Here is an 11,322-nt window from a genome sequence, read left to right on the forward strand (position 1 = left end):
CGCGAGAAGTCCAAAAACATCGTTGCAAAAAAAGAGTTCAAAAAATAAACACACAAAACATTTTCTTTTTGAAAAAAATATCATTCAATTCAAGATATAAACTATGCAACTCCGAGGACTATGATACCGTAAACCATTAAAAAGTTACGAGGAAAACCGTACCAAAAAAAGAGTAAAGTCTAGTATGCGAAAACACGATAATTACAAACCCATACAGACATCAGTTCAAGTACTTTTTCTGGAACCATTCAAAATTACTCTGTGAAAAATACCTCCTGAGTTCACACATACACATAGATCAATACGAGTACTCTGTTTTTTCTGACGTGAAAACAATACGAAGCGTCTCACTGTATTTCAAATTATTCTTCACTAGTTGCGAATTTGAGAAAACATTCAACCTGACTAAGTTTCACATTTTCAATGGCTTTGCGTAGACATTGAACTGAAATCTTTGGCCTCTTTGAAAAGTTTCGCATTTGACAATTCTTTGTGAAATTTCGTGGATAAGTAAATAAGCAATCTGGCCCTTTCAAACAGTAAATGAATTTGGATTCATGGGCAACAATAATTGATGGATGCAAATAAGCAATCTAGCCCTTTCTCTCAAAAAATAGAGATCGGAAACTTGTTATATACACAATTAAGGAACAAACTGCCTCCTCTGTTTCTTCCCAAATCCCCTTGTTAGAGACCGAACCAAAATGGAGCCTCCTCGGCGCTTTGGATTTTCAGCCATCCGATCGAAAGTCCCTCACGATACCGACCGTCTGATCTCATGCCTGATCGCCGTGAGCCATCCGATTTTGACTCGATCGACCTGGGCCGTCGAATAAAATTCGAGTTGCAACAAAATGTAAATACGATGCCCCCATCAGGGCATTTTGGTCATTTCTCTTAGGAGGGGTATAAAGGGGGCCGCTGCCAAGGGAGACCTAGCCGCCTCCTCCTCCCCCACTCTCCTCTCTTACCTGATCCCCTCCCAACCCTAGCAGCCGCCGCCGCGCTCTCGTCCTCCTCCCCTCCTCCCCTACGCCGCGTCCTCCTGCCCTCCTCCGCTACGCTCTGCAGTAGTGCGGGCCGCCGCCTCACAGTACGAGGTGGGGCTACAACCACAACCCCAGCGCCTCTTCTGCACAGCCGTGCGACTCGAGACGGCAAGATCCAGCCGTGACGGCCGAGATTCATCTCGCTGGCACGCTCCTCTGCCCTTCCCGATCCTGACCACAATGGTAATGCGCGCGCGGCCATCCCTCCCAGCGTGGTGGTGGACGAAGGAGGTGCACATCTCCGGCAAGGTCATCGTTCCTCCCTCCGGATCCGTTCTGGCGCAAGGTGGCCACTAGGGTGCAGCACTCTCCGTCCTAAGGCGCCAACTGCCACCACCATGCTCCCCTGAAGGTAAAAAAATCAATTATTTTTGCATCGGCGACGAGCTTCTCTGTGACGGATGCGTGGATGTGTAGCGGCGCCAGAGTTGGATATGGGCTACGCGGGCGTGGATGTGGAGCGGCGCCAAAACTGGTCTAGAGCGGCGCCGGAGCGACGGATCTGACGAGTCGGAGCAGCAGAGCGGCGCCGGAGCCTCCACATCGTCGTTGTCCTCACGCATCCACGCATGGTACGGCCTCTCTCTTCTCCACGCTGAATACTTGCAATAGTACGGCCTCTCTTCTCCATGCATGGTATTTGTAGTAGTTCTTGATCCAGTAGTACTTGAAGTAGTCGGATTCAGTTGTTCTTGATCCAGTAGTACTTGAAGTGGTCGGATTCAGTACTTGCAGTAGTTCTTGGTCCAGTAGAGTTTGGAGTTACTGAATCCTTAATGGACACTGACATTCTCCGTCTCTGCTCAGTCTCGCTCCTGAATCCTTAATGCACACCAAACAGCAGAACTGCAGATTGCAGTTCCTGCCAGGTCACTCTTGTGCTAAAGATAGCTCCCATGTAAAGAAAGGATATGAGTATTTCCTATGCTTTCGTGTAGAGAATAGTTCTGGATCCAAGTCACTTTTGTTACTTTCTTAGTGAACTGAACGACCAAACTGAGTACTTTATGTAGAGAATAGTTCTTGGTCACTCCTTGTGCTAAACTGAGTAAACTGAACCAGAAGATACTTTCCAGGTCACTATTGCAGTAGTTCTTGATCCAAGTAAATAAAGGAGTAAAAAATGTGAAGAAAGAACGTGTGAAAGAAATTGTTTGTTATGTTTTCCTGTACTGCATGTAGTTCTTGCAGTAGTTTGTAGAGTTCTTGCAGTAAAGAAAATTGTACTCTGGGGTAGTTCTTGATCCAATGCCTCCAATACAGCAGTTCTCCATTGTGTTGAGTAAGCAAGGACACCTCCAGTAGCTAACAGATCAGTTACAAGCAATTGTTGTAGAACAAAATTAACCAATCAGTTGAAACACAAAGCTGATGTGGGGTCATTTACATGCAGGTGTAGGACTTGCTGTAGTTTTCTTCCAATCAGGAGTAGCAAGTGCAAACTAAATGAATCATTTGTGCTCTTGTTCAGCAAAATCTTTTAAGTAAAATCTTTTGCATTAGTGTAAACTTGCAATAAATTTAGTGCTCTTGTTCAGCAAAATCTTTTGTTAAAACTAAATGAATCTTTTGCATTAACTAGATGGAGTACTCCCTCTGTACTGGAGTAGCAAATGTAGCAGTATTATTGGAGTAAATTTTTTCAGTCAAGTTGTGCAGTAGTGTACTCCTGCTTGCTCTTCTTTGAATCATTTTAGTTAACTGAAACTTTTTATTCATTCAAACTAAATGAATCTTTTCAGTTAAGTGAATCCTTTTATTCAATTCAAACTATTCTCTCAAACTGGTAATATTGATCTATTTTCTTGAATGATGTAAAGTTAACGAATAGCCATGCCGGCATCAGCTTGGCTTATAGTAGGTTAAAATGCATGTACATATCTATGTATTTCCTTTTTTTCAAATTTTTAGTGATGCTAACTAAATATTACTTTCTGATTTGATTTATTCAGGGTGAATGCTTCTTTTGTCCTGTTCACTCGGTCATCGGACAAACCCTAGCCTGCTTCGACTGATTTCCTTCTATGCTCGGTGAGCCCTTCTCTTCCACGCTTTCCCCTGCTCTCTTTTCTTTCGTATCTGTAGGATTAGAACAAATGATGGGAAGGAGATACGGTACAATGATAGAACCTGTAGATCCAGTTTACTGTCCATTCATCCATGGTGGTACTCCACCCTACCCCCCTCCCTGTCTCTCTTTCTCTGTCTTCCAGTCTCTGATATTCATCATATTGCAGATTCGGTTATATGTGCCTGTGTTGTTTTCCTGCGTTTTCCTGCTAATTGTTGTGCACATGGTTATGGTTGTTGTGCTAATCAGTAATCAAAATATATTATGAAACTTGCTGTAAGTACAATTTGTCTCACCGTGACATGCTCTTCATCGAGTCCTTATTCCATTATGGACACACCAATCTCAACATGAAAAACTGTAAATAATTTATACACATTACCGTTAATCTCAACATGGTTATGGTCATCCACGGTAAGGACTCGATGGTAGTATTTGCAGTAGTTCAGACTGTTTTTGTTCTGTATAGTGCCACCTGAGTCTAAATTATTATGCATTTGCTCACAAGAAAAGCAGTCAGGACTAGAAAGCTGCATTGTTATTCCTTTTCCCTGGTTCAGACTGTAGTGTCAGGTTCAGAGATGGTTGCAACAAGGTCAAGTTCCTTTTGTACTGCACATGGATGTTTTGAATATGTTCTACCAAAACATTTTCTAACTAACATATTGATTTCATATTGTTGTTTCTGTGACCTTTGATAGAAGGATCTGTTCATGTATTTTTCCTGTATATATCTATGTGCTAAAAAATGCATTTCTATTAAATAATAATTCCTAGCTAATTGTTTCTGATAAACAACGATGCTTTCCTTGCACAGGTTGTTTGATGGGTTCGTGCTCGTCGGCGGGATGGTGCAAGGCGCAACTCCGACGCGGTTCCTCGCCGTTGGACGGTGTTCAGGCGCAACCCCGGCGCGCACTGAGTACTGCCTCGGCTACAGCCTCCCTCGGTGAGGTCCATCTTCCTCCCGCCCCTCTGCTTCGGCTACTGTATGGGACATGGCCATGGCTATATTGATGTGGTGCTCGTCTGGTTGATGCTCTATGCCCTACTCATGCATTGGTTCCTATTTGAGCTCTGTTGTTGTGGATCCATGCCATTTTAGGGTTTGCAGGCTGTTGTTCATGTTTAGTTGCTATCATAGGAGCTAATGTGATGCTCTGGTTTACATGTGGATGCCCTGGTCCTATAGCTATGCTCCTGGATTTGCTAGATTGATCAGTGGCATTCGTGCTAGGGCGATGATGATTCATCATGGCTGAAATAAGTGTGCCTTTGAGCAATCGTGGCACCTGTGCGTATCAGGTTGGATCCTCCCTCTTGTCTCTAGAATCCTTTTTGATCATGTGATACTTGTTGTCCTTGGATGGTCAATCTTGTTGAGTGATAACCAGGGCAGCTCCACTGTATGAACAGATTGATCTGGTGATAAGAGATGACGGGGGTATGTTATATGATCGAGGAAAGGTGAATCTGAGCCCGCTATGCAATGAACCCTGAATCGAGAATCCCATTGTTAGAGTCTGAACCGAAATGGAGCTTCCTCAGCTGTTTGGATTTTTAGACGTCCGATTGAAAGTCCGTCGTGATACCGACCGTTCGGTCTCGAGCCCGATCGCTGTGGGCCATCCGATTTTGACCTCGATCGACCTGGGCCGTCGGATAAAATTCCAGTTGCAACAAAATGTAAATACCGTGCCCCCACCAGGGCATCTGGGTCATTTCGCTTAGGGGGGGTATAAAATGACCGTGACTTTCTGCGATGAAAACCTAGCCGCCGCGTCCTCTCTCACTCGCTCCTGCAGCTGCCTCCCTCCCTCCCACGCAGGTGGCTCCCATGGCGATGGCGGCAGCGGCCACGCAAGAGGGCGGCATATCAGCGGCGCCGGCGATGGTGTCCATGGCGGCTATGCAATGAATCTTGAACCATTTTTATTTGTATTTAAATGTGTTGCTTATTTATGCTCAAGTGGTGTTCGTGCTAGGGCGATGATGATTACCTTGGCTGGAATTAGTGTGCCTTTGAGCAATCGAGGCACCAGTGGGCATTAAGTTGGATCCTCCCTCTTGTCTCTAGAATCCTTTTTGATCCTATGATACTTGTTGTCCTTGGATGGTCATTCTTGTTGAGTGATAACCAGGGCAGCTCTATTGTATAAACAGATCGATCTGGTGATAAGAGATGGGGGTAGGCTATATGATCGAGGAAAGGCAAATCCAAGCCCACTATGCAATAAAACTGCAGCTACCTCCCCTCATGTGTGTAATATTGAAGGCAAAAAAGAACTTTTCATGTCTTGTTACTTTAAAATTCCAAAAGTTTTGTTCTTCCTTTGCTGGTTACTTAACCATGTTTTTTGTTTTGCTTTGGTTCTGGTTGAGATACTAAAGGTTGTTTATATATGAAAAGAACAGACACTTATAGTTTTGTATGCCTCAACTGTAGCTTAGGATCCAGTGTTGCAGTGCTTTGCCTATTTAAAAAACACTTTAATCAATAATAGTGGTTCTTTCCTTCTGATTTGAACTGAGAGAGGGCCATTGATTCTTGATCTTAAGGTGACCCCATTTTTCTATGCCTAATGCTCATGCTGCTCTATGTACCCCTTTTAAAATTCTTGCTTGCATTTTGGGTTGGTTTTCTGCTCTATGTTCCCTTTTAGTGTTTCTTTCTGTTGTTGCTGCACTCCATTTTTTGTATACTACATGATCTTTTTGTATCTTATTCTGCATGTGACATGACTAGATAATAGATCTTCGATCAGTATTCACATTGAGACGAAAGGTTATATCTGATATCATCTAGCTCAAGTAGGAACTTTCTGCTCCAATATTTGCTATGCAATACTTGCCTTTCCATGTTTTTTTGACTATTGTGCCCGAAAAATTTATGAATGAAATGATTACCTCTTCCTGTTTGTATGAGGTGGCAAGTCATTTTGTTGCCTACTCTATAACATAAATTCCTTGGGACATGCTGATAGGGAGAAAATTGTGTCATTTCTGATTTTTTTTCCCCACTTGATCTCTGCAAAGTAGAGATATGGAGCTTGGAAGCATTATATTGGATTTTGATCTCACTGATAATGCACCAGATATGCAGTTGTTTTATTGTGAAGTGAGGTTTGTGATGTCTTTGATGCCATTTTTGTTTACCTCAATCTTGCCAATTGTGCTTGAATAGAGTCAAGGTTGAGTTCCAAACATAATGATGCATTGTAGAAAATGATATATAAATTTAGATCTGAATAGATTGCTGAGGCATTCTCAGTATCTATCTGATGGTACAGATTCCAGAGTCATCATTATAAACAACAAGGGTTATGCCTTTCCAAATTAATTATGTAAGTTATCTTTGAGGCTTCTCCTGCTCACAAAATTTAAATAGTCTTGCCGGTATGTAGGGTTATAATATATGTTCACACTTTTTATTCATTTTTAGTGCATTAAGTTTGTGATCTCCTTTCTTACTATCATATTGTTTGCTTAAAACAAATATTGACAAACCTGCTCCCACTGTATCCACTACCGTGTCGTTTATTCTTCATTGGAAATCTATGGGCAAGTGTAGAAAAAGGAGAATCTGGTTCTTAAACTAAAATTTGGATAAACATGGAAAGTGGAAGTTTTATTGTTAATTTTTCATATAGTTTCAGCCACGACAAAGTGTGGGGGTCCTGACATTTTCCTTCCATTTAATTTGGCTTATAAAGATCTCCAATGGACAATGATGATAGTTGTTTAATTTTAATGCTTGCCCTGATTATGATTGCTGCATTGCATATGGTTGTTTTTGTATTACTGTAATGATACCCATGAGAAAGTTCATATGATGCTCCTTATGATCATTTTCAGAATTTGGAGATTTTATTCAGTTACAAACAATCATGTCATCTAATATTCACCATAATGAGAAGGCTGTAGGCACACGCGTGTCTGCCGCAAATGAAGAACAGTTAGTGACCTTCTCATTATGGCCATTGCCGAGAAAGAGGTAGGCCGCTATTTACCATAAAGTTGATCTATATATTGGTGCATGCTTGCTTGGTCGTCTTGGCTGCTGCTGAATAGATTTTTGTAAATTTTAACACTTGTTTTGAGGGTCCTATGCTTCTTTTGCTGAAGTAAAGAGACACCAACTTATATTAGTTCTTGAGATTTTTCATAGGACCGTGGATTAATAATCTGCAATAATGCCCATGCTTCTCACATTTATTTGCAAGAGTGCTCCTGGTTTTTTTGTGTCGATAAAGAAAGCACGACATATGCGCCTTTTTGGATAATCAATGATGTTTTATGAAGGCCATCTTAGTCCAAATGTTAATGCATTCATTTTAAATGCTACAAATGTTCTCAAACTGGATCATATATGTTTTATGAAGGCCATCTTAGTCCAAATGTTAACTCACGAATTGCCTATCAGGAGTTCAAGCTATGCTGAATTGAAATGAAATTTCCAGTGTATGTTAAATGGAGAGCATGGCATTTTCTATCCAGCATTTAATCTTTTCCCCAAAATTAAATGCTAATATTTGTGTGCTTGGCAACATGAATAGAGGCCACTCATACCAAGTGCTCCTCAGATCTATTTAATGAACAATCCGAGTTTGAGGAGGTGCAATCCATTGATGACCCAAACTTTGAACTCTCTATTTGCAACATTAAAACTTACCTCTAGGCCACAACCCACAAGTATAAAATCTTGAGAGTGCCTAATGTTACATCAGCTTTTATTATGTTCCAGATACACTATTGTGCCTGCTTAATGATCAGTGTTAATGCTCTACGGTTTCTTATGCTTTTTCTTGCATATGCTCAGGGGAAGACTGTCGAAGTTGGTAGGGTCCACTTTGCGACTGAAAATACAAGATTCACTATCTTTGATGCACCGGTTCTTTTCTTTCACATTTTACGTCGATGCTCCTATGTCTTGGTTTATTTTTCTTGCATGCCACTGTTATGCTTCTCTGGATTATCTATGATTTTGTGACCACACCAGCATTCTGAGGGCCAGCCTATGGTTTGAACTGTACAAGATTGTAGTCTTTTTTTCTTGCCAAATCTATTCTGGTAATGGTCAATCTATATTATTCGACCATGCATCATATGAGGGTTCAAATATATAGATTTTTGTTGTTACCTTATATTTTTATCAGAATAAGGATGAACCTTGAATTATGTACCTTCCAAGCCCATGTTTTTGATCTTTACGCAGTTTGTTGTGTAATTCTAATGGGCACCTATGTAGATTTTTGTATCCTTATCATAGGAAAATTTGCTTTGTATTATTATGGGATGTGTTATCTCTTATCTCAATGGCCACTCTCTTATTTGATGTGCCCACATGCTTTTTTGATGGATGCGACCTGTTATGTGGATTGGACTTAGGCAGTGTGCGGCAAGCTGCACTACTTACCTGTTAATGTACTTCTTAACATTAGGGCATCGTATGTTGAAAAGGGAAAATGACAGTGCTCTTAAAATATGCCTATGCTAATATGGACATACGAGTCACATGTGCACCTGCTCAATGAAGCCTTTAAAAGCCTTATCATTTTTTCTTTATGTAGATGACCTGAAGGCATGTGTTATGTCGGATGGCAGCTGTTCCTATGCTGAAGTTATTTTTTCTCTTCCCTTTCTTCCATTATTTTCATGTGTTTCAATTAGAAGAATTATATTTTATTGTTATGCCTACTGATTAACTAGAACAAGTTGAGCCAATATTTAGACGTAGGAGTCAGCATTAATAGTTTATGAGTAATGCTTATAGTTTACTGTCAACTACTTTTTACTTATGAGCATATATAGATTGTGACCATAATTGTGGGCATTATGGGAGGCAACTCACTGGATAAATATAATGGACTCTGGGTGGTGAATTTGGTAGCTTTCGAAATGGGCCTTACTCTCTGGTTTTTCCTTCCACGACAACAAGGTGTAGGAGTCGGCACGACGCTGTGTAAGGTACTGATGATCTCTGACATGAGATACTTATGTGATTCTAACGTCGATGTCTCCCTTCGCAAGCATAACAATGTGCGCCGGTCGACTGGAAGTCAAGGTTCTGGCCGATTGATTTATGTCTTGAATTTCCTTATATTTTCCTTTGTGCTCATCAATCCCGTGAGTTATTGTACATGCACCCCCATTCTTATGCTGAAGAATAAAAAAAATGTGAATGATTTTGTAAGAGTTCGGAGTACTATGGGCTTTTCTAAAGATTCACACCACATCGACTTCTGGAGCAGGCATTCACCTTAATGCAGGGGACGTATGGTTGGTAACAATCTTCTCATGTTTAATTAGCCTTTGCCCATTTAAAATCCACCAGTACTTCATGGCCTGGTTGTGTTTGACCCCTTCTTCTTGCTGAGTACTTCATGGCCTGGTTATGTTTTACCCCTTCGTGGTGCTGACTGGTGTGATGTCCCAGTTAGAGCCTGGTTGTGTTTGACCCCTTCGTGGTGCTGACTGGTGTGATGTCCCAGTTAGAGCTTGGTTGTGTTTGACCCCTTTGTGGTGCTGACTGGTGTGCCGTCCCGGTCAGAGCCAACATGAGGAAGGAGGTGGGGAGGACTTGTGTAGATGATTAGGGGTCATGGATTTGTGTAGCTAGCTACCATGGCTAATCTTGTGTCTACTGCAAATGTATTAATGCTGACTTTTACAAAGTCTGTGATCTGATTATGTTTTTGCCATGTTCACATGCTTGCAAATGTATTTTCTGATCCTTTTGGCAAGATCACTGAGAGACTTTTGTTAATCTCTTTGAGTTGCTCCCATGTTCAGGCCCTGTAGATAGATACATTAAGATAAACAAGATAATATGGTGATATCCCAACAATAAACAATGTTCTAACAAGCAACGATCTCCAATCTTCACCTGCAACTAGTAACGCTATAAGAGAGGCTGAGCAAAGTATATGGTGATATCCCAACAATAAACAATGTTCTAACAAGCAATGATCTCCAATCTTCACCTGCAACTAGCAATGCTATAAGAGGGGCTGAGCAAAGAGATTAACAAAAGTCCCTTAGTGATCTTGAGCTAAAAGGGATCAGAAAATATCACACTTAGTAAGAGTCAGCATTAATACATTTGCAGCAGACACGAGATTAGCCATGGTAGCTAGCTACACAAATCCATGACCCCTAATCATCTACACAAGTCCGGCTAGTCGCTTGTTGCAGCTCCACATCATACCTTTACCTTACCCATGAGCATTAATACATTTTTTATTGTTGAGACCTTCTCCATATATGCTAGTCGTTTGTTGCAGCTCCACATCATACCTTTACCTTACCCATGAGCTTAAATAGTCTTGATCGTGAGGGTGCAAGATTGCCGAGTCCCCGTGACTCACAGATACTTCCAAAACTAGTTTGCAGGTGCCGAGGTTACCGTGCAGATGATGCAACCAAGCTCAAGGAGGAGCTCGATGAAGATCTTGTCCTTTGTGTTGTTTCGTTCTAGTTGATCAGTAGTGGAGCCCAGTTGGGGTCGATCGGGGACCGTGTCGCTTTTGGGGTAGTCTTCTTTTATTTTGGGTTCCGTAGTCGGACCTTCTGGTTGATGTAATGCTTTATTCATGTAATTGTGTGTACTGGTGATTGTAAGCCAGCTATGTTTCTCTTTCCCTTATGTAATATATGGGTTGTATGAAGATTACCTTACTTGTGACATTGCTTTCAATGCTGTTATGCCTCTAAGTCGTGCTTCGACACGTAGGAGATATAGCCGCATCGAGGGCGTTACAAATTGATATCAGAGCCTTCCCCGACCTTAGGAGCCCTCTGCTTGATCGAATCGCTGGCATTGTTGAGTCTAGAAAAATGTTTTGAGTCATTTAGGAATTATATATCGGAGAGTTAGGAATTTTTTTTACTCCTCAGTCTCTTTGTCGCTCTGGTGAGACATCATGACGTAGAGTTTTAACTCTTCTCTTCTCAAATTTTACTAAAAAAAATTTAGGATCACGCGGGTATCTTGGAATCGTTTCGATGGTTTTGTGACGAGAACATTGTTCTTGGTGCCTCCTGACATTTAGGGGTTGTGGCAGTGTCCCGGGGAGTTGAGCTCCGAGGTGTTATCGTCACAATTTTATCGTTGCAGTTCTGGAATACCTAAGTTTAGTTTCGCCAACATCGAAAATCTCTTTTATGCAGTTGCTGGTGAGATAATCTCGACGCCACCCAGTA

The 11,322-nt window shown here is 41.5% G+C and overlaps 1 long non-coding RNA gene across 3 annotated transcripts; it reads left to right on the top strand.

Moving 5' to 3' along the window:
* The first annotated feature begins 942 nt into the window (after window positions 1-942).
* Window positions 943-9,903, top strand: LOC147984838 (uncharacterized). 3 transcript variants are annotated; one of them, XR_015616261.1, is made up of 6 exons: window positions 943-1,401; window positions 1,467-1,621; window positions 3,002-3,080; window positions 3,938-4,069; window positions 6,976-7,114; window positions 7,940-9,903. It is a non-coding gene; the product is annotated as an uncharacterized LOC147984838 (long non-coding RNA). The 3 variants fall into 3 exon arrangements; XR_015616260.1 differs by having other exon boundaries at window positions 3,938-7,114; XR_015616262.1 differs by having other exon boundaries at window positions 1,476-1,621; window positions 3,938-7,114.
* Window positions 9,904-11,322: the final 1,419 nt, after the last annotated feature.

Source organism: Triticum urartu, chromosome 2A (genome assembly GCF_056163025.1).
Source record: "Triticum urartu cultivar PI428250 chromosome 2A, HENAU_Tu73, whole genome shotgun sequence".
In the NCBI taxonomy this organism is placed as follows: domain Eukaryota; kingdom Viridiplantae; phylum Streptophyta; class Magnoliopsida; order Poales; family Poaceae; genus Triticum; species Triticum urartu.